We start from the raw sequence: 21,329 nt of genomic DNA on the forward strand, positions 1-21,329 counted from the left end.
TCCGAGCCTCTTAAATAAAGGTTGTATGTTTATGGTTATGTTGTGATGCCATCGATGTATCTATACATATCGGTATGCCATGCGTACGTGTGTCGTACTTGATATGTATGGGGTTCGATTACCTAGTCGTGAACTTTAGTAGCACTCCTTACAAGGAAATGCCCCTTTGTGATCCAACGAGCCTTGGTAGTTCGCCACTGCTCCGGACACATTGGTTGACCGACATGTGTCCTTCTTAGCTGCTGTGTCTGTCCCCTTTGGGGAAATGTCACGCGATGTAATGGAGTCCTTGTAGCTTGCTACGACTCGTCTACATTCGCCGATGACCGACACCTGCTTTGTTGGGTCATGTATGTCTGTCCTTGTGCGGTACTGCCACTTTGGTTTATGACTAGACATGTCGATCCGGGTTCTTTGACATTGGATTGCTAGCGACACTATCGCATACGTGAGTCAAAAGACGCAAACGGTCCCGGCTAAGGTAAGGCTGCAGCCGTGGAGTTAACCGTGCGTGAGACCACAAAGGGATGCGATGTGTTACAGACTGGATTCCTATGGCTTAGGATCAGGGTCCCGACACCTTCATGCTCTCCTTATGGTGGCTTTAGAGTGCGAAAATCACGAGTGGAAGCTCCATTGTTCTGTCCCGCGCGTGCACCTTCTTCTCCATGCTTGATCCCGCTCCAACGGATATCCTTCTTGTCCATGCTAGGTCCTTCATTCATGAGCACAACAAAAGTATCTAACTTAGGCAGCATCATATGTTCATGAACATTAGAAGTATTCCCAAGAAACGAAAGTACCTCGTAATTCAATTGGCATGCACGAATGCTACCTCTTGAGCTTGCGTTGGATTTTTCCCTTGAAGAGGAAAGGGTGATGCAGGATAGTAGCCGTAAGTATTTCCCTCAGTTTGAGAACCAAGATATCAATCCAGTACGAGTATCAAGATGAAGCACCGTTGTACGTGCGCAAAAACAACAAATTTGCACCCAACGCTACAAAGGGGTTGTCAATCCCTTCACGATTGATTGCAAGGTGAGATCTGAAGGCGGAAAGTGCAACAAAGTAAAAGTGTAAGACGGAAATATGATGTGAAGTAGACCCGGGGGCCATAGTGTTCACTAGAGGCTTCTCTCAAGATAGCAATTAATACGGTGGGTGAACGAATTACTGTCGAGCAATTGATAGAACCGCACAAAGTCATGACGATATCTAAGGCAATGATCACACATATAGGCATCACGTCCGAGACAAGTAGACCGATACTTTCTGCATCTACTACTATTACTCCACACATGATGTAGAGGGATAAATTCATGCAATAGATATAAACCCTATCATTTTACCCTTCATGGCAACAACATGATGCGCGCCTCGCTACCCCTTCTGTCACTCGGTGAGGTCACCACACGGTATGAACCCAAAACCAAGCACTTCTCCCATTGCAAGAATCATAGATCAAGTTGGCCAAAAAAACCCACAACTCGAAGAGAATTACAAGGATATGAAATCATGCATATAAGAGATCAGAAGAAACTCAAATAAGATTCATAGATAATCTGATCATAAATCCAAAATTCATCGGATCTCAACAAACACACCGCAAAAGAAGATTACATCGGATAGATCTCCATGAAGGTCATGCAGAACTTTGTATTGAAGATCCAAGAGAGATAAGAAGCCATCTAGCTACTAGCTATGGACCCGAAGTTCGATGGTGAACTACTCACGCGTCATCGGAGAGGCAATGGTGTTGATGAATAAGCCCTCCGTATCCGGATCCCCCCTCCGACAGGGCACCAGAATGTGCCCCAGATGGGATCTTGCGGAGACAGAAGCTTGCGGCGGCGGAAAAGTATTTTCGTGGATCTCTCTCGTGGTTTTGGATTTTTCAGGGATTTATAGGCGGAATAAGTAGGGTAGACGAGCCACAGGGGGCCCACAAGCCTGCTAGGCGCGGGCCCCCTGGCCGCGCCTAGGGGGCTTGTGGCCTCCCCTGGTGGCCTCTACCTTGGTTCTCACGCCCCCTGTGCATCTTTTGTTCCGGAAAAAATCTTTTCGGAGGTTTTATTCCGTTTGGACTCCTTTTAATATTCTCCTCTGAAAAGGGTCAAAAACTCGAAAAAAACAGGAACTGGCACTTGGCACTGAGTTAATAAGTTAGTCTCAAAAAATATATAAAAGGCATACAAAACATCCAAAGTTTGACAAGATAATAGCATGGAACCATCAAAAATTATAGATACGTTGGAGACGTATCAAGCATCCCCAAGCTTAACTCCTGCTCGTCCTCGAGTAGGGAAGTGATAAAGACTGAATTTTTGATGTGGAATGCTACCTAGCTTATTTGTCCTTTGTAACTTCTTTCATGTGGCATGAATGTTCAGACCCGTAAGATTCAAAACAATAGTTTGCTATTGACATGAAAACAATAATACTTCAAGCAAACTAGCAAGGTAATCATGAAATTTCGAAATAACAAGGCCAAAGAAAATTATCCCTACAAAATCATATAGTTTGGCTATGCTCCATCATCCCCACACAACTAATTTAAATCATGCACAACCCCGGTATTGGCCAAGTAATTGTTTTCACACTCTTACTTTCTCAAACCTTTTTCAACTCTCACCAATACATGAGCGTGAGCCATGGATATAGCACTATAGGTGGAATAGAGTGTGGTGGAGGTTGTGAGACAAAAAGGAGGAGATGATCACATCGACTCGGCGTATCAAAGGGCTATCAATGTGAAAGAGTAGGGATTACCATGCAATGGATGCACTTAGAGCTATAAGTATGTGAAAGCTCAAAAGGAGAACTAGTGGGTGTGCATCCAACTTGCTTGCTCGCGAAGACCTAGGGCAATTTTGAGGAAGCCCATCATTGGAATATACAAGCCAAGTTATATAATGAAGATTCCCACTAGCATATGGTGGTGACAGAACAAGAGACTCTCAATCATGAAGAACATGGTGCTATTATGAAGCACAAGTGTGGAAAAGATAGTAGCATTGCCCCTTCTCTCTTTCTCTCTTTTTTTTGTTTGGGCTCTTTGGCCTCTTTTCACATCTCTCTCTCTATTTTTGTGTGGGCAACTTTGGCCTCTTTTTTTATTTTATTTCCTCACATGGGACAATGCTCTAATAATGATGATCATCACACTTTCATTTACTCAAAGCTCAATCTTTAGAACGGTGATGACTCTATAGGAAATGCCTCCGGTAGTGTACCGGGATGTGCAATGATCTAGCTTGGCGTATGACGTTGAAACATCTTGCTAGCTATCTTACGATCATGCAATGGCAACATGTAAGTGACGACACAAGTCATGAGACGGGACGGTGGGAGTTGCATGGCAATATATCGCGGAATGGCTATGAAAATGCCACAGTAGGTAGGTATGGTGGCTGTTTTGAGGAAGGTATATGGTGGTTTTGTGTACCGGCGAACGTTGCGCGGCACTAGAGAGGCTAGCAATGGTGGAAGGTGAAAGTGCATCTGTACCATGGACTCACATTAGTTATGAAGCACTCACATACTTATTGTGAAAGTTTTCATTAGTAATCAAAACAAAGTGCTAAACGCATACTCCTAGGGGACGGGTTGGTAGGTGTTAACCATCGCGTGATCCCGACCACAACACAAAGGATGACAATCAATAAATCAATTATGCTCTGACTTCCTAACATAGCGGTTCACCATACATGCATGCTACGGGAATCACTAACTTCAACACAAGTATTTCTAGATTCACAACACCCTACTAACATAACTCTTAATATTACCAAATCCATGTGTCAAAACTATTTGAGAGGAATCAAACTTCTCTTTCTAATCAATGCACATGGAGATGGAAGTTTTATTGTATCCTCTTTGGGTGCCTATCACCTTTGGGACTACTTTCATAGCACAAGCCAACTACCAAGTTACTCAGACAGATCACTCTCAGAAAGATATAAGTGAAGATCAAGAGTTCTTATTTCTCCAAAATATGACACCGCCGTGCTCTAAAATATCTAAGTGAAGCACTTAGAGCAAAGTTATCTAGCTCAAAAGATATAAGTGAAGCACATGTGAGCTAAATTGCCTAACTCAAAAGATATAAGCGAAGCTCAAAGAGTATTCTAGCAAATTCACGATGAGTGCATGTCTCTCTCAAAAGGTGTGCAGCAAGGATGATTGTGACGCAACAAAAAGAAAAGACTCCTACGATACAAGATGCTCCAAGCAAAACACATATCATGTGGTGAATAAAAATATAGCTCCAAGTAATGTTATCGATGGATTGAAGACGAAAGAGGGGATGCCTTCCCGGGGCATCCCCGAGCTTAGGCTTTTTGGTGTCCTTGAATTTGGCTTGGGATGCCTTGGGCATCCCCAATCTTGAGCTCTTTCCACTCTTTATCCCTTTGTCCATGAGAACATCACCCAAAACTTGAAAACTTCACAACACAAAACTTAAACAGAAACTCGTGATATCATTAGCACAGGAAAACAAACTACCACCTCTTTAGGTACTGTAGCAAACTTGATTTCTATTTATATTGGTGTTAGATTAGTGTATTCTCACTTTTCCATGGCTAATACCCCCCGATACTATCCATAGTTTCATCAAAATAAGCCACCAACACAACAAAAACAGAATCTGTCAGAAACAGACCAGTCTGTAGCAATCTGTATACTTCGTATACTTCTGGTATCTCAAAAATTATGAACAATTACGACAGTTTGGGAAATTGGCATATCGACCAGCAACAAAAAGAATCAACTCAAAAGCTCTTTCTGGATAAAAATGAAAAATAATTTTGTGAGCGAAAAGTTTCTGTCTTTTTCCAGCAAGATCAAACAACCATCACCAAACTAGTCATAAAGTTTTACTTGGCTCCAACACAAAAATAAACACAAAAGACACAATCATAACAGAATTATGATGGTGTGGATGCAACAAAACAGAAAGCAAAAAGCAAAGATAAATTCATTGGGTTGCCTCCCAACAAGCGCTATTGTTTAACGCCCTTAGCTAGGCATAAGGTGATAGAATCACGTACCGTCGTCTTTGGTACTCAAACCATAAGTAGCCCTCACCATGGATTCATAAGGAAGTCTTATTTTCTTTCTAGGAAAATGTTCCATGCCCTTCTTTAAAGGAAATTGAAATCTAATATTCCCTTCCTTCATATCGATGACAGCACCAATAGTCCTTAGGAAAGGTCTACCAAGAATGATAGCACATGTAGGTTGCAATCAATATCAAGCACAATGAAATCCACGGGTACATAGTTCCTATTTGCAATAATAAGAACATCATTGATCCTTCCCATCGGTTTCTTAACAGTAGAATCCGCAAGATGCAAATTAAGAGAGCACTCATCAATCTCATTAAAGCCTAGAACATCACATAAAGACTTTGGAATCGCGGAAACACTAGCACCCAAATCACACAAAGCATTGCATTCATAGTTTTTGATCTTGATTTTGATAGTAGGTTCCCACTCATCATGAAGTTTTCTAGGAATAGAAACTTCCAATTCAAGTTTCTCTTCAAGAGATTTCATGATAGCATCGACGATATGATCGGTAAAGGCTTTGTTTTGGCTATAAGCGTGTGGAGAGTTTAGCATGGATTGCATCAAGGAAATACATTCAATCAAAGAGCAACTATCATAATTGAGTTCCTTGAAATCGAAAGTAGTAGTTTCATTACTACTGAAAGTTTTGATATCCTCTACTCCATTTTCAATGCTTTTAGCATCAAGATAGATAGACTCCGAATCATTGGGGCGTTTTTCAACCAAGGTGGATTCATATCCAGCCCCATCATCATTAGGTTTGACACTAGAAAACAAGGATTCAATGGGAGTCACACCAAGCACTTTAAGATCTTCTTGATTCTCATCATGAGAACACACCTTTTTAAGCCATTCATGTCTAGCACGAATTTGGGCGGTTCTTTGTTTACTCTCATTCATGGAAACACGCATAGCTTTCAAAGTTTCATCCATATTGATCTTGGGAGGAGCACCTCTAACTTTCAAAGCATCAATATCAAGAGACATTCTATCAACGCTTCTAGCCAAATCATCAATTTTGAGTAGTTTTCTTCTATGGACGCATTGAAAATCTTTTGCGAGTTGATAAACTCTTTGATATTACTCTCTAGATCAGAGGGTAATTTATTGTAATTTCCATGAGCATTGTTGTAGGAGTTGCCAAAGTTATTAGAGGGATTACTAGGAAAAGGCCTAGGAATACAGTTTCCTCTAAAAGCATTGTTGTTGCCAAAATTATTCCTACCAACAAAATTAACGTCCAAGCTCTCATTACTACTCTCAATCAAGGAAGACAAGGGCGTATCATTTGGATCTAAAGGAGCACCTTTACTAGCAAACAATTTCATTAACTCATCCATCTTAGCATTCAACGAGTTAATTTCTTCTATAGCATGTACCTTTTTACTAGTAGGTGACCTTTCAGTGTGCCACCGAGAATAGTTTGTCATGATATTGTCTAGGAGTTTTGTGGCTTCTCCTAATGTGATTTCTATGAAGGTTCCACTGGAGGCGGAGTCCAAGATATTTCTAGAAGAAAAATTCAAACCAGCGTAGAAGATTTGTATAATCATCCAAAGACTCAAGCCATGAGCGGGACAATTTCTAATCAACAGTTTCATTCTCTCCCAAGATTGTGCAACATGTTCATGATCAAGTTGCTTAAAATTCATGATATCATTACGGAGAGAGATAATCTTAGCCGACGGAAAATACTTGGATATATAAGCATCTTTGCACTTGTTCCAAGAATCAATACTATTATTGGGAAAAGATCAAAACCAAGTTTTTGCTCGATCTCGCAATGAGAACGGAAATAGCTTCAATTTAATCACATAATTATCCACATATTTCTACTTTTGCATATCACAAAGCTCAATGAAGGTATTAAGATGGGATGCGGCTTCTTCGCTAGGAAGGCCGGAGAATTGCTCTTTCATAACAAGATTCAGCAAAGCAGCATTGATTTCATATGATTCCGCACTAGTGGCGGGAATAATCGGAGTACTAATAAAATCATTACTATTAGTATTCGAGAAGTCACAAAGTTTGATGTTTTCAGTCATGGTGACTTCAGCAAGAAGACAAGCACACAAGTGAACAGAAAGCAAGCCAAAGAAAAGGGCGAACGAAAAAGGCAAATATTTTTGTAAATTTTTGTTTTTCAGAAGTGGGCGAGAGGAAAACGAGAGGCAAAATGAAAGAGATGAGTTTGCGACACTTACTTGGATAAGCTTCACTTGATGCTCCCCGGCAACGGCACCAGAAATTGGCACGTTGACGATAGATTATTCTTGACTTGATCCTCCTCCCCGACAACGGCGCCAGAAATTCTTCTTGCTACCTCTTGAGCTTGCGTTGGATTTTTCCCTTGAAGAGGAAAGGGTGATGCAGAGCCATAGCAGTAAGTATTTCCCTCAGTTTGAGAACCAAGGTATCAATCTAGTAGGAGTATCAAGATGAAGCACCGCTGTACCCAGTGGCGAAGCCAGCTATCTGGCAAGCCCTGGCAGCTGCCATACCTAAAAATTTAAAGTCAATATACTAATACACCTAGATGTTGGGCATGGACAAACTACTAGTACTTAACTAGTGGGAATGTTGTAAGACTCCACCGAATAAAAACACCAGTACATGCAGGATAAACAACCTAGTGCCTATTTTTTCTTATTTTAGTTATATTCATATAACACAAAGTGATATATGTCTAGTATTTTAGTGTGTTTTTGAACAATTACATTTTACATGTTTTTCTTTTTTGTAAGGTCCACCACATCTAAAAATTATTCCTGCATTCGCCACTGGCTGTACATGCGCAAAAACAGCAAACTTGCACCCAACGCTACAAAGGAGTTGTCAATCCCTTCACGATTGATTGCAAGGTGAGATCTGAAGGCGGAAAGTGCAACAAAGTAAAAGTGTAAGACGGAAAATACGATGTGAAGTAGACCCGGGGGCCATAGTGTTCACTAGAGGCTTCTCTCAAGATAGCAATTAATACGGTGGCTGAACGAATTAGTGTCGAGAAATTGATAGAACCACACAAAGTCATGACGATATCTAAGGCAATGATCATACATATAGGCATCACGTTCGAGATAAGTAGACCGATACTTTCTGCATCTACTACTATTACTCCACACATCGACCGCTATCCAGCATGCATCTAGTGTATTGAGTTCATGACGAACAGAGTAACGCCTTAAGCAAGATGACATGATGTAGATGGATAAGTTCATGCAATAGATATAAACCCCATCTTTTTAGCCTTGATGGCAACAACATGATGCGTGCCTCGTTACCCCTTCTGTCACTCGGTGAGGTCACCGCACGGTATGAAACCAAAACCAAGCACTTCTCCCATTGCAAGAATCATAGCTCAAGTTGGCAAAACAAAACCCACAACTCGAAGAGAATCACAAGGATATGAAATCATGCATATAAGAGATCAGAAGAAACTCAAATAAGATTCATATATAATCTGATCATAAATCCACAATTCATCGGATCTCGACAAACACACCGCAAAAGAAGATTACATCGGATAGATCTCCATGAAGATCATGGAGAACTTTGTATTGAAGATCGAAGAGAGAGAAGAAGCCATCTAGCTATTAGCTATGGACCCAAAGGTCTATGGTGAACTACTCACGCATCATCGGAGAGGCAATGGTGTTGATGAAGAAGCCCTCCGTATCCGAATCCCCCCTACGATAGGGCACCAGAACGTGCCCCAGATGGGATCTTGCGGAGACAGAAGCTTGCGGCGGCGGAAAAGTATTTTCGTGGATCTCTCCCGTGGTTTGGGATTTTTCAGGGATTTATAGGCGGAAGAAGTAGGGCAGATGAGCCAGAGGGGGCCCACAAGCCTGCTAGGCACGGCCCCCCTGGCCGCGCCTAGGGGTCTTGTGGCCTCCCCTGGTGGCCTCTACCTTGGTTCTCACTCCCCGTGCGTATCTTGTGTTCCAGAAAAAATCTTTTCGGAGGTTTTATTCCGTTTGGACTCCGTTTGATATTCTCCTCTGAAAAGGGTCAAAAACATGGAAAAAACAGGAACTGACACTTGGCACTGAGTTAATAAGTTAGTCTAAAAAAAGATATAAAAGGCATACAAAACATCCAAAGGTTGACAAGATAATAGCATGGAACCATCTATAGATATGTTGGAGACGTATCAGTGACCTCCTGGCGCGGCCTGGGCATTGTCCGTGCCAGCAGGCCGCCTGGGAGGCCCCTCGCCCCTCTCTGGCCCTCCTTCGATGATCCCAAAGCTTCTGTTTCGCTGATTTTTTTTATATTTTTCTGGAATTTTTTGGGCTTCGGAAAATTGGGTAAAAGCCCGTCCAAAAAAGACATCAGCAGACAGAAACTGGCACTAGGTGCACCGAGTTAGTAGGTTAGTCCAAATATGTGTAAAATGATATAAAAGTGTAGCAAAACATGTAACAATGTCACCCAAAAGATCATGGAACAAGTAGAAATTATAGATACGTTTGGGACCTATCACTAGTTAAGAGCCAACTTATAGTTTGTGATGTTCGGAAATTCCAAGGTGTAAAAAACCATTATCATTTGGTTTGTATAACTCCAAACCCTCTGCATAACGCGGTGAAACTCCAACAATTCTTAATTTAATACTTGCCATCGGATCGCAAACCAGTTCTCGCTTATTATGACAGTCAGTTTTCGGGTTTCTCCGCCAAGGTACTTATTGGGACGAGCTATAAGTACAATCGCAACGGTTCTCCCTTTACCCTTTTAGCCGAACAAGCGGAATGTAAAGGGGTAAGCATAGAAGCCGAGCACCCGAACTATTGACCTAAGACATAATTCAGAATTAAAGCATATAACACAATATCCAAGACGAAGCACACACATAATACAAAATAGCGTGAGAATGATGCTGAGGATGAGTGTGACAGACAAGCCCCAAGTCGATTAGCCATTAGCATGTAACATGTGTATCAAACAGACTTGTGCTGGTGTTGAGAAAAGATCGGAAAAGGAGAAAAAGGAAGTAAAAAAGGCCAATAAACCATAAAGAGTGATCTTTATTTCCGATTAACTCGTGGTATCTATCCGTATAATCTGAACTTCCCAAGCAACTGTTTATGAAAATTGGAAATAAATGTACATAGGAAAGGTTTACACAGTGTTTCTTGTAGATGGCTTGATGTGCTTTACGGTGCCGTGTTGCACGTCTCTGCCTTTACACTTTGGGAAGTACTCCTTTATAGGGGGAATAGTTGGCGAGCGGACCTTTGACAAAGGCGATCTTGAGAAGTCGCCGAGGTGTGGGTAGCTTGACGCGGAGTGGGTCCTTTAGGGTACATGTATTTGTTCGAGGACGTGTGATGACCACAATCCGGTTAGCCGAATACTTGGTCCCATGTACTCGGTACCCAGAGCTTCCCATGGCATTTTAAGTGCAAAATTGTGCCTTCGAGGCACGTACTTTGTTGGTAGCGAGGTCCTGTTGTGGGGAGCATATCCCTATTTAGTTTGAGTGTGAGAAGGATCTGGGAACAGTGGTGGAACTCGAGCTCGCTTGTTTTCCCCTCATAATTCAACGATGAGCTGGGCCTTTGAGGTCATATTGTCGCCATGTACTTCGGCTCCCAGAGCCGCATTATGTTCCTTGGTTCAGAGGGATCGCTTAGTGTTACCATTGACGGTAATAACACCCTTGGGTCCGACATTTTCAGCTTCAAGTATGCATAATGGGGGGATGGCATTAAAGCGATCAAACGTTGTTCGGTGATACGTCCATTTTGCATCATGTTTTCATGTTGATATTTATCGCTTCTTTGGCTGTTATTTCACTTCACGGTACAATTCTTATGCCTTTTCTCTCTTATTTTGCAAGGTTTACATGAAGAGGGAGAATACCGGCAACTGGAATTCTGGCCTGAAAGTGGAGCAAAGTTGAGATACCTATTCTGCGCAACTCCAAACGCCGTAAAAATCAACGAGGATTTTTTTCCCGATTTATCAAAAATACTTGGCCGAAGAAGTGCGAGAGGGGCACCAGGGGTTCCCACAAGCCTGCACGGTGCGGCCACCCCCCGAGGCCGCACCATGGGGGCTTGTGGGCATCCCACTGGCCCACTTGCTCCCCTCTTTTGCTATATGGAGGGTTTCGTCCAGAAAAAAAATCAGGGAGGAGCTTTTTCGTGGTTTCGCCGCCGCCACGAGGCGGAACTTGAGCAGAACCAATCTAGAGCTCCGGCAGGACGATCCTGTCGGGGAAACTTCCCTCCCGGAGGGGGAAATCAACGCCATCATCATCACCAACACTCCTCTCATCGGAGGGGACTCGTCACCATCAACATCTTCATCAACACCATCTCATCTCCAAACCCTAGTTCATCACTTGTAACCAATCTCCATCTCGCGACTCCGATTGGTACTTGTAAGGTTGCTAATAGTGTTGATTACTCTTTGTAGTTGATGCTAGTTGGATTATTTGGTGGAAGAGTTTATGTTCAGATCCTTGATGCTACTCATTACCTCTCTGATCATGAATATGATTATGCTTTGTGAGTAGTTACTTTTGTTCCCGAACATGGGATAAGTTTGTAGTGCCCCAAGTGTAAACCTTGCCATATTTGGAACCTATTGCAAGTGGGTCCACCTTGTCACGGATATGATGATATCATTTGTGCCATGACTTCATGTGATGTCCCTTGTATTTTCTTCCTTGCATGCATGCATGCCATGTCATATCTTCCAAGGTTCTATGTGAGTTTGTGATTGCAAGGTGGTAGTGATGATGTGGGGTCTTGTGAGTTCTTGTGATGTGGGTGCATATGTGTTGTGGTGAGAAGTAGAAGTAATAGTGTGGTGTTGGATCTTTGCAAAACCCTTTGGTTGCAAAACCCCCCTCTCTCTTTATTCCCTAGCTCAAATATTTATTTGTTCCTTCCCTGTTTTAAAAATGTCCAATGTTTAGGGAATATTGTGAGTGTCAAGTTGTGCAAGTTTGGTGATTTTAAAAGTGTTGAAAACAGGTGCAATAAATACAAAACAGAGGCATTAATTCTGTTTTATGAAATATTGCTTACTCCTAAAAATCTTGATCTTGTTTTATTTAAATAGGTCATATTTTTCTATGACCACGGGGTATTTTCTTTGAATTATCCCCAGTAGTTTTGCCTTGTTTTATTTTTTTTCCTTGCTGGCCTTTCCTTTAAATAGTAGAGCGTGCAAGGTTTTCATTCCTTTTAAATAGCGCAAGTGGGCTTCCTCCCACCTAGGCCGGCCCATCTTCTTCCCTCGCGCAGCACTAGGAGCCCACCCCGCGCTTCCTTCCTCCCCTGACGCCGTCTCTTCCCCCTGCTCCTTTCCGTGAGGGGCTGAGAGAGAGCCAATGACGCCGTGAGCAGCATCAACATCGAGGCCCCCTTAAAACGCGTTGGCGTCCGTGCCTGTCCCACTCCTAGGGTTTCCCGTCTCCCGAGATCGCCGCCGCCACCTCTCTTCCTTCCCTTTCTCTCTTCTCCCGTCGGCAGGTAAGCCTCTGTAGGGCAGCAGTGAGATAGCAGTAGCCCATCGCGCCGACCTCCGCGCGTTCGTCGTCTCCGGCGCCGGCCAGCATGTCCGGAAGCTCGGGGTGGTTCCCCGCGATCCATTCCCGGCACTAGGAGCCCGAGGATCGACCACACCGACGGCCCCGAGCTCGTCAAGGGCGCGCCCGCGGTGTTCCTTCGGTTCGGCAAGAGGGACCTCTCCAACCTTCTTCTTGCTCTCCGGCGGTGCCATCTTCCCCGATCCGAACCCCTTCTTCCTCCCCAAGGTGAGGATCAACCTCTCCTTCCTTCCCCCTCCGTAGATCGGCCCGGATCCGGTGTGTACGCGTGCGTGCTTCTCTGTCTTGTAGCCGGTAGCAGGTGCAGGTGGTGGTCGTGCGTGGCGTCTAGATGGAGCTAGGGCAGTAGCAGTGGTTCTCTAGGGTCCTCCTTCTCCTCGTTCTGCTCCGACCACCGGTGGCGCAACAACAGCAGTAGCACGACGAGGCAGCCGACGACCTCACCGTCGCCGAGCTCTCTGTCAAGCAGCAGTAGAAGCAGTTCGTGCGTGGGTGTGTGTGGCGTTGTCTCGGTGTTGCAGAAGCAGCAGAGACCTTCCCCCGCGTAGCAGCATCAGAAGTAGTGCCTCCCGTCGTAGCGCGGCAGCAGCAACAGCGAGACTCCTCTTCTGTTCCGGCCAGCGTCGGCAGCAGATAAGCACAGAGGGTTTGCTTTTCTGCTTTGCTTCTCCTTCTCTGTCAGTCTTCGAGCCGTAGCGTAGTGGTAGTAGTGCTTGTGCCTGATGAGAAGGGCGTGGGTTCGAATCCCCCTTAGGCACCCTTTTAACTGTTTTGCGTTGCTCTGCACAGTAGATAAATAGGGACAAGATACCCTGTCTAGGCATCCCTCTCTATCGAGCTAGCAGGCTGTAGCGCAGTGGTGTTGTGGTGTGCAGTGCACCAGGGGCATAGGGGTTCGAATCCCAGGCTGCCCCATTTTCTTTTTCCCTTATTTCTATTTTTTTCCTTTGCTTTTGCTTGCTACACTTGTGCCTAAAACAATAGATGACAATGGCATTTTATTTTTTTCCCTTTGCTGCTATAGAAGTGCGAGATGATGTGATGCATGTGTGTGTTCATGTGAGAGGTGTATGTGTGTGTGTGTGCATACACATGGTGTTAGCCAACATGTGTAGGTGTGTGTGGTGGTGCTTCCCTTGTAGATGGTGTAAGTGTAGGTGGCTTGTGTTCTTTTGCTTGTGTGTCTAGTTAGATGGCAGTAGGTATGTGCATGTGTGTGTGAGTGTTGCACACACATGAGGTGTTGCTGGTGTATGTGTGCATGTATGTGTAGCTTTCATATCACTTGCTTGATAGCTTTCCCTTATGTTGTACTTGGGGTCTTAGAGCTTATGATGAGTTTGTGGTGTGATATGTATGTGGTAAAACAGCCCCATATGCAAGTTGTGCACCTCCTCATGTTTAATATGAGACAGAGAGCATGATGTGTGTGTGTGTGGGTGACTTAGTGAGAAGTATTTGTGTTGTTGATGTGCTTGACACCAACATGGGGTCCAAACCCTCAATGTCCATATTGTCTTTGTGCACATGAGCATAGATATGTGATAGTTGTTCTAGTGGGAGTTGCATAAAATGTTGCACTATTCACCATGTTAGATTCTATGTATTTTTTCCTTCCTAGTTTGAGCTCACTTGCTCCAAGCATGTGCATATGTTTTATAGATGGTTTTGGGGTAGAAAGATCCCAGGAATCCATTGGTGGAACAATTTTTTCCATTGGAACATTTTCTGGAAAAGTCACATTTACATTTTCTTCTAAGTTTAGAGATTGGTTCCATGAATTGTGATGTGCTCTTGTGTTTGTTTCTTGTTTGTGGTAGTAGAGGGTGACCCCCTCTACCACATGTTGGTTTCAATTCATGATTTGGAATCCATTTGTGCAAGTTGTGCCCATCCAAAGTAGGCATGTGACTGAAATTCCAGATTAGTGAAAATCTGAGATTTTCACTAAGTCTGAGAATCTGGTTATATTTTCTTCTCCTGTAGATGAGGTTATGCTGGTTTTTGTGTTGTGATAGAGCCCTAGCTTTCAACTAGAAAGTTGGACCTGATATGTTTGTATAGCTCCCTGTATAATTTCATGTCATTTGGAGCACTGCAGGTATTGTTTTGGCTGCTGTCAAAAAGCTTCAGAGCGAAGACAGAAAGTTAGGTGCAGGAATTTTCACTAAGTCCCTGAGAAGTTTGCAGCCTTATAACTTTCTGTGTTTAATTACTTTTTGTGTGATTCTTGCTTGTTCTGGTAGTATTCTTGACTAGCTACAGCCACATATATTATTTTTCATATTTGGGTGGCTGTAGGTATGTTGCATGCAGCTCACAAAGTGCTAAGATGCAGTTTATGGCAGATTGTGTAGTTTTGTCATTTTTATGATTGTGAGTGCTTAGTTGGAGATGTGGTGTTCTTCCTTGCTCCAACCCATTCATGTTGGGTTGTTATATGTCTTGGCAACCTGGAAATACCAGGGTTGTGCCATTTGAGTGTGTGGTGATGATTTTGACAAGTAGGGCTTCATATCTTGTTTCGTTGATTCCCGTTGATCCGTAGCTCCGATTGTATTGTTCTTTATATGGATTTGCATCGTTTTCATGAGACGCATCTGATCATGTCATCCTCATGCATGTCAAAATAGGTTAGCATGCAGTTCTGTCCAGGAACTTGTTTTAGCTTCTTAAGCTTGTGTTAGTGATAGAAATAGTGATGCATGCTCATATTCATCTCATGCATCATGTGCTTGTTGCATCTTGAGGTGCTGTTGTTCATTGGATGTTATTCTTATGCTGGGTAGCACCGGGATCAGAGAACGAATACGTGGAGTCAGGAGAGTACATGCAGGACGATCAAGAACCATTCCAAACTGAGGATCTCACAGGCAAGATGATATGACCTTGATTCCATCTCTAGACTTGTTATACTAGTTTGCGTTTCCATGTCATATTGCTCGCTGCCTACCACTGAATTACATTGCCTTCTGATATGCCATGAAACCAAACACTATCCCTTCCTAGCAAAACTTGAATGGCTAAGTAGGCTTTGCTCAGCTACTAATGTTAGCGTTGCTAGATGCAGGTGCTTTGTCTCATGGGATAACATGAGCTTGATATCATTATCTTAAATTCTATTATTTATTTAATGCACCTATATACTTGGTAAATAACGGAAAGCCTAGCCTTTTGTCGGGTGCTTTGTTCTGTTATTGCCGCCATAGTTACCGGCTACCGGTGTTTGATTCCATATTGATCGCTCCTAACACGTTCGGGGTTGTTATGGGGACCCCCTTGATAAATCGCGTAGTGTTAAGACTTGTGCGCAGGACCCAACATTGGTGTTAATTTGCTAATCACATAATAATCTGCATAGGGAATGATCACCCCGAGGATCTTTAATCAACAACCCGAGCCAATGTTCCTCATGAGTGTTGGTCCAAACTGGCCTGCCTGCGGGACCACCACAAGGAAACTTGAGGTTTGGTACCTGTAGCTAGTTCCATCCGACATGTCCTGAGACTGAGATACGAGGCTCTTATCAGGGTCGTCGACACATCGGGAGGTACTGCTAGTCTTGTCTTACCTTAGCGATATATCTTACGTATAGGAATCCCGGTGAAGCTTTGGTTCTCCCGAGAGTTCAGATTTTCCTCTAAGGAATCCGATGAGATCACGAGATTCATGATAGAGGATTACTTTGTGGCCCATGTACGTTTGTGATGGACTAGTTGGAGCACCCCTGCAGGGTTTAATATTTCGGAAAGCCGTGCCCGTGGTTATGTGGCAACTTGGAATATTTTGTTAACATCCGGTATTAGATAACTTAAACAAAAGCTAATAAAATTGCCAACTGTGTGCGTAACCGTGACTGTCCCCTCGAAGATCTCTCTTCGATCGGGAACACGGTGGGGTTATGAATGACGTAGGTAGGTGTTCAGGATCACTTACTGATCAAGTATTCTCGTCCGCTAGATTAGGCCACCTTCATAAATGTTCTACGTAAGTTAGCCACCATATCAAGCTTAAGATTCTGCAACCTTAAACACTCTACCCTATCCAACCTAATAACTTGACTAGTTCTGGCACCAAGGTCTTAGATTGCTGAGTCCCGCCGGCTCACAGATTCCTCCAAAATACCAACAGGTTCAGGTACCCTAGAGACAGATGATCCCGACGGCACGCAGCTGGCGTGGTAGTACGACGAGGAGACCGACCGCCTGTACGTAAACTATCCAGAAGATTGAGGCATGGTCGTGATCGTGGGCCTGCAGGCAGGGTAGCATAGCCTTTTCTCTGTTTTGTTGTCCGTATGGGAACTACTTTGGTTGTATGCGTGATGTACTCTGATATATTTATGAGAAGGCAATTGAACCCCTGATTGTCTATCTTTTATTATGTTGTATGTGCTGTGTTACCTGTTTGCGAGACGCTTAGATGCGCTCCAATTCAGGGCCTCGATCCCAAGATCGGAAAGGACCGCATCTTGGTCGTTACAAGTTGGTAATCAGAGCCTTACGACCATAGGAGCCTTTGTGTGATCGTACTTGGCCGAGTCGAGTCTACAAAATGTTTTGAGTCTTAGTTATAACGGAGAGTATGATTCTTTTTTCTCCTCTTCTATGCTTTGGCGAGGTTCCCGACTTAGGAAATCTTTAACTCTACTACTTTTCTCGCTCAAATTTTTTTTAGGATCACACGGGTATTTGTGAAATCTATATGATTTCGATGTGACGGAGTCTTGTCCTGGTGCCTCTTATCTGCTTTGAGTTTCAGGGGAGTTGAGCTCCAGGGGATTCTTGCGCACATCGCCATCATTCAGATTTCTGAGTATCTAAGAACGAAGGATGTATTGCTTCAATACTGGTAGTGGCGAGATAACCCCGATGTCCACAGTACTGGTGCAGATTGTTCGGGGGTACTGCCATACCTAGTATACTTGTGATCACGAGGGTCTGTGGTAGATGAAGGTCCGAGATGCTGGTTGTGTGTTGACGGATGTGATACAGGTGACGGGTTAGTTTAGGAGTTGTGTGATATACTCCTTGTATCCGTGTGCCAGATTGCATGACGAGTTATTTCGGGAATTCATAGGTGGGATATCAAGTAGTATCTTATAGGACTATCTTCCTACAGACGCATGATTGAGATTGGGGAAATCTCGATCATATGTTTGTTTCGAGCAATTCTAGCTCACACTTGTTTGTAGTGGTCCTTATCGGAATTTTGTCGTCCGTCACTTTGAGGATGCATTCTTGCTATGTTGTTCAAGTGCAATTGCTAAATTCTGTTCTCGAGAAGGAGTTTCTCTCGAGAGAATTGAGTGGGAGGAAGATAGAACTTGACGAGGTTGTCGAACCTCTCATCCCTCTGGATGGTGGCGCAGGGCAAGGGGAAACCTCTGTCATTGCGACGCCGGTTGAGGAGGAAGTTAATGATGATGATCATGAAACTCCAGTTCAAGTTTCTGTTGAACCACGCAGGTCGACGAGGTCACGTGCTGCTCCAGAGTGGTACGGTAATCCCGTCTTATCAATCATGTTGTTAGACAACAATGAACCTGCAAATTATGAAGAAGCAATGGTGGGCCCAGATTCCAACAAATGGCTAGAAGCCATGAAATCCGAGATAGGATCCATGTATGAGAACAAAGTGTGGACTTTGGAGATACTACCTGAGGGCCGCAAGGCTATACAGAACAAATGGATCTTTAAGAAGAAGACGGATGCTGACGGTAATGTGACCGTTTATAAAGCTCGACTTGTGGCAAAGGGTTTTTCACAAGTTCCAGGAGTTGACTACGATGAGACTTTCTCACCCGTAGCGATGCTTAAGTCCGTCAGAATCATGTTAGCAATAGCTGCATTTTTCGATTATGAAATCTGGCAGATGGATGTCAAAACGGCGTTCCTTAACGGTTTCCTTAAGGAAGAGTTGTATATGATGCAACCCGAAGGTTTTGTCGATCCTAAAAATGCTGACAAGGTATGCAAGCTCCAGCGATCCATTTATGGACTGGTGCAAGCATCTAGGAGTTGGAACAAACGCTTTGATGAGGTGATCAAAGCATTTGGGTTTATACAAGTGGTTGGAGAATCTTGTATTTACAAGAAAGTGAGTGGGAGCTCTGTGGCGTTTCTGATATTATATGTGGATGACATATTACTGATTGGAAACAACGTAGAGCTTTTGGAGAGCATAAAAGGTTACTTGAATAAAAGTTTCTCTATGAAGGACCTAGGAGAAGCTGCTTACATTCTAGGCATTGAGATCTATAGGGATAGATCAAAACGCCTGATAGGACTTTCACAAAGCACATACCTTGATAAGGTTTTGAAGAGGTTCAAAATGGAACAGTCCAAGAAAGGGTTCTTGCCAGTTTTACAAGGTACGAGATTGAGTAAGACTCAGTGCCCAACAACTCATGAAGATAGAGAGCATATGCGCTCCGTCCCCTATGCTTCAGCCATAGGTTCTATCATGTATGCGATGCTGTGCACTAGACCGGATGTTAGCCTGGCCATAAGTATGGCATGTAGGTTCCAGAGTAATCCAGGAGTGGATCACTGGACAGCGGTCAAGAATATCCTGAAGTACCTGAAAAGGACTAAGGAGATGTTTCTCGTGTATGGAGGTGACGAAGAGCTCGCCGTAAAAGGTTACGTCGATGCAAGCTTTGACACAGATCCGGACAACTCTAAGTCGCAAACCGGATACGTATTTATTCTTAATGGGGGTGCAGTAAGCTGGTGCAGTTCCAAGCAAAGCGTCGTAGCAGATTCTACATGTGAAGCGGAGTACATGGCTGCCTCGGAGGCGGCTAAGGAGGGTGTCTAGATGAAGAAGTTCATGACGGATCTTGGAGTGGTGCCAAGCGCACTGAATCCAATAACCTTGTTCTGTGACAACACTGGTGCCATTGCCTTAGCAAAGGAACCACGGTTTCACAAGAAGACCACACACATCAAACGACGCTTCAACCTCATCCGCGACTACGTCGAGGAAGAGGACGTAAATATATGCAAAGTGCACACGGATCTGAATGTAGCAGACCCGCTGACTAAACCTCTTCCACGGCCAAAACATGATCGACACCAGAACTGTATGGGTGTTAGATTTATTACAATGTAATTCACATGGTGATGTGAGGGCTAGATTATTGACTCTAGTGCAAGTGGGAGACTGTTGGAATTATGCCCTAGAGGCAATAATAAATGTATAGTTATTATTATAATTCCTGTATCAAGATAATAGTTTATTATCCATGCTATAATTGTATTGAATGAAGACTCATTTACATGTGTGGATACATAGACAAAACACCGTCCCTAGCATGCCTCTAGTTGGCTAGCCAGTTGATCGATGATAGTCAGTGTCTTCTGATTATGAACAAGGTGTTGTTGCTTGATAACTGGATCACGTCATTGGGAGAATCACGTGATGGACTAGACCCAAACTAATAGACGTAGCATGTTGATCGTGTCATTTTGTTGCTACTGTTTTCTACGTGTCAAGTATTTATTCCTATGACCATGAGATCATATAACTCGCTGACACCGGAGGAATGCTTTGTGTGTATCAAACGTCGCAACGTAACTGGGTGACTATAAAGATGCTCTACACGTATCTCCGAAGGTGTTAGTTGAGTTAGTATGGATCAAGACTGGGATTTGTCACTCCGTGTGACGGAGAGGTATCTCGGGGCCCACTCGGTAATACAACATCACACACAAGCCTTGCAAGCAGTTTAACTTAGTGTAAGTTGCTGGATCTTGTATTACGGAACGAGTAAAGAGACTTGCCGGTAAACGAGATTGAAATAGGTATGCGGATACTGACGATCGAATCTCGGGCAAGTAACATACCGAAGGACAAAGGGAATGACATACGGGATTATACGAATCCTTGGCACTGAGGTTCAAACGATAAGATCTTCGTAGAATATGTAGGATCCAATATGGGCATCCAGGTCCCGCTATTGGATATTGACCGAGGAGTCTCTCGGGTCATGTCTACATAGTTCTCGAACCCGCAGGGTCTGCACACTTAAGGTTCGACGTTGTTTTATGCGTATTTGAGTTATATGGTTGGTTACCGAATGTTGTTCGGATTCCCGGATGAGATCACATACGTCACGAGGGTTTCCGGAATGGTCCGGAAACGAAGATTGATATATAGGATGATATCATTTGATTACCGGAAGGTTTTCGGAGTTACCGGGAATGTACCGGGAATGACGAATGGGTTCCGGGAGTTCACCGGGGGGGGGGGGGCAACCCACCCCGGGGAAGCCCATAGGCCATAAGGGTGGCGCACCAGCCCTTAGTGGGCTGGTGGGACAGCCCAAAAGGGCCCTATGCGCCAAGGATAAGAAATCAAAGGAAAAAGAAAAAAAAGGAGGAGGTGGGAAGGGAGGGGGACTCCCTCCCACCAAACCTAGTCCAACTCGGTTTGGGGGGGGGGGGGAGAGTCCTCCCCCTTGGCTCGGCCGACCCCTTGAGGGTCCTTGGACCCCAAGGCAAGGCCCCCCTCCCTCCCACCTATATATACGGAGGTTTTAGGGCTGATTTGAGACGACTTTTCCACGGCAGCCCGACCACATACCTCCACGGTTTTTCCTCTAGATCGCGTTTCTGCGGAGCTCGGGCGGAGCCCTGCTGAGACAAGGTCATCACCAACCTCCGGAGCGCCGTCACGCTGCCGGA

Source organism: Hordeum vulgare, chromosome 1H (genome assembly GCF_904849725.1).
Source record: "Hordeum vulgare subsp. vulgare chromosome 1H, MorexV3_pseudomolecules_assembly, whole genome shotgun sequence".
NCBI lineage: Eukaryota > Viridiplantae > Streptophyta > Magnoliopsida > Poales > Poaceae > Hordeum > Hordeum vulgare.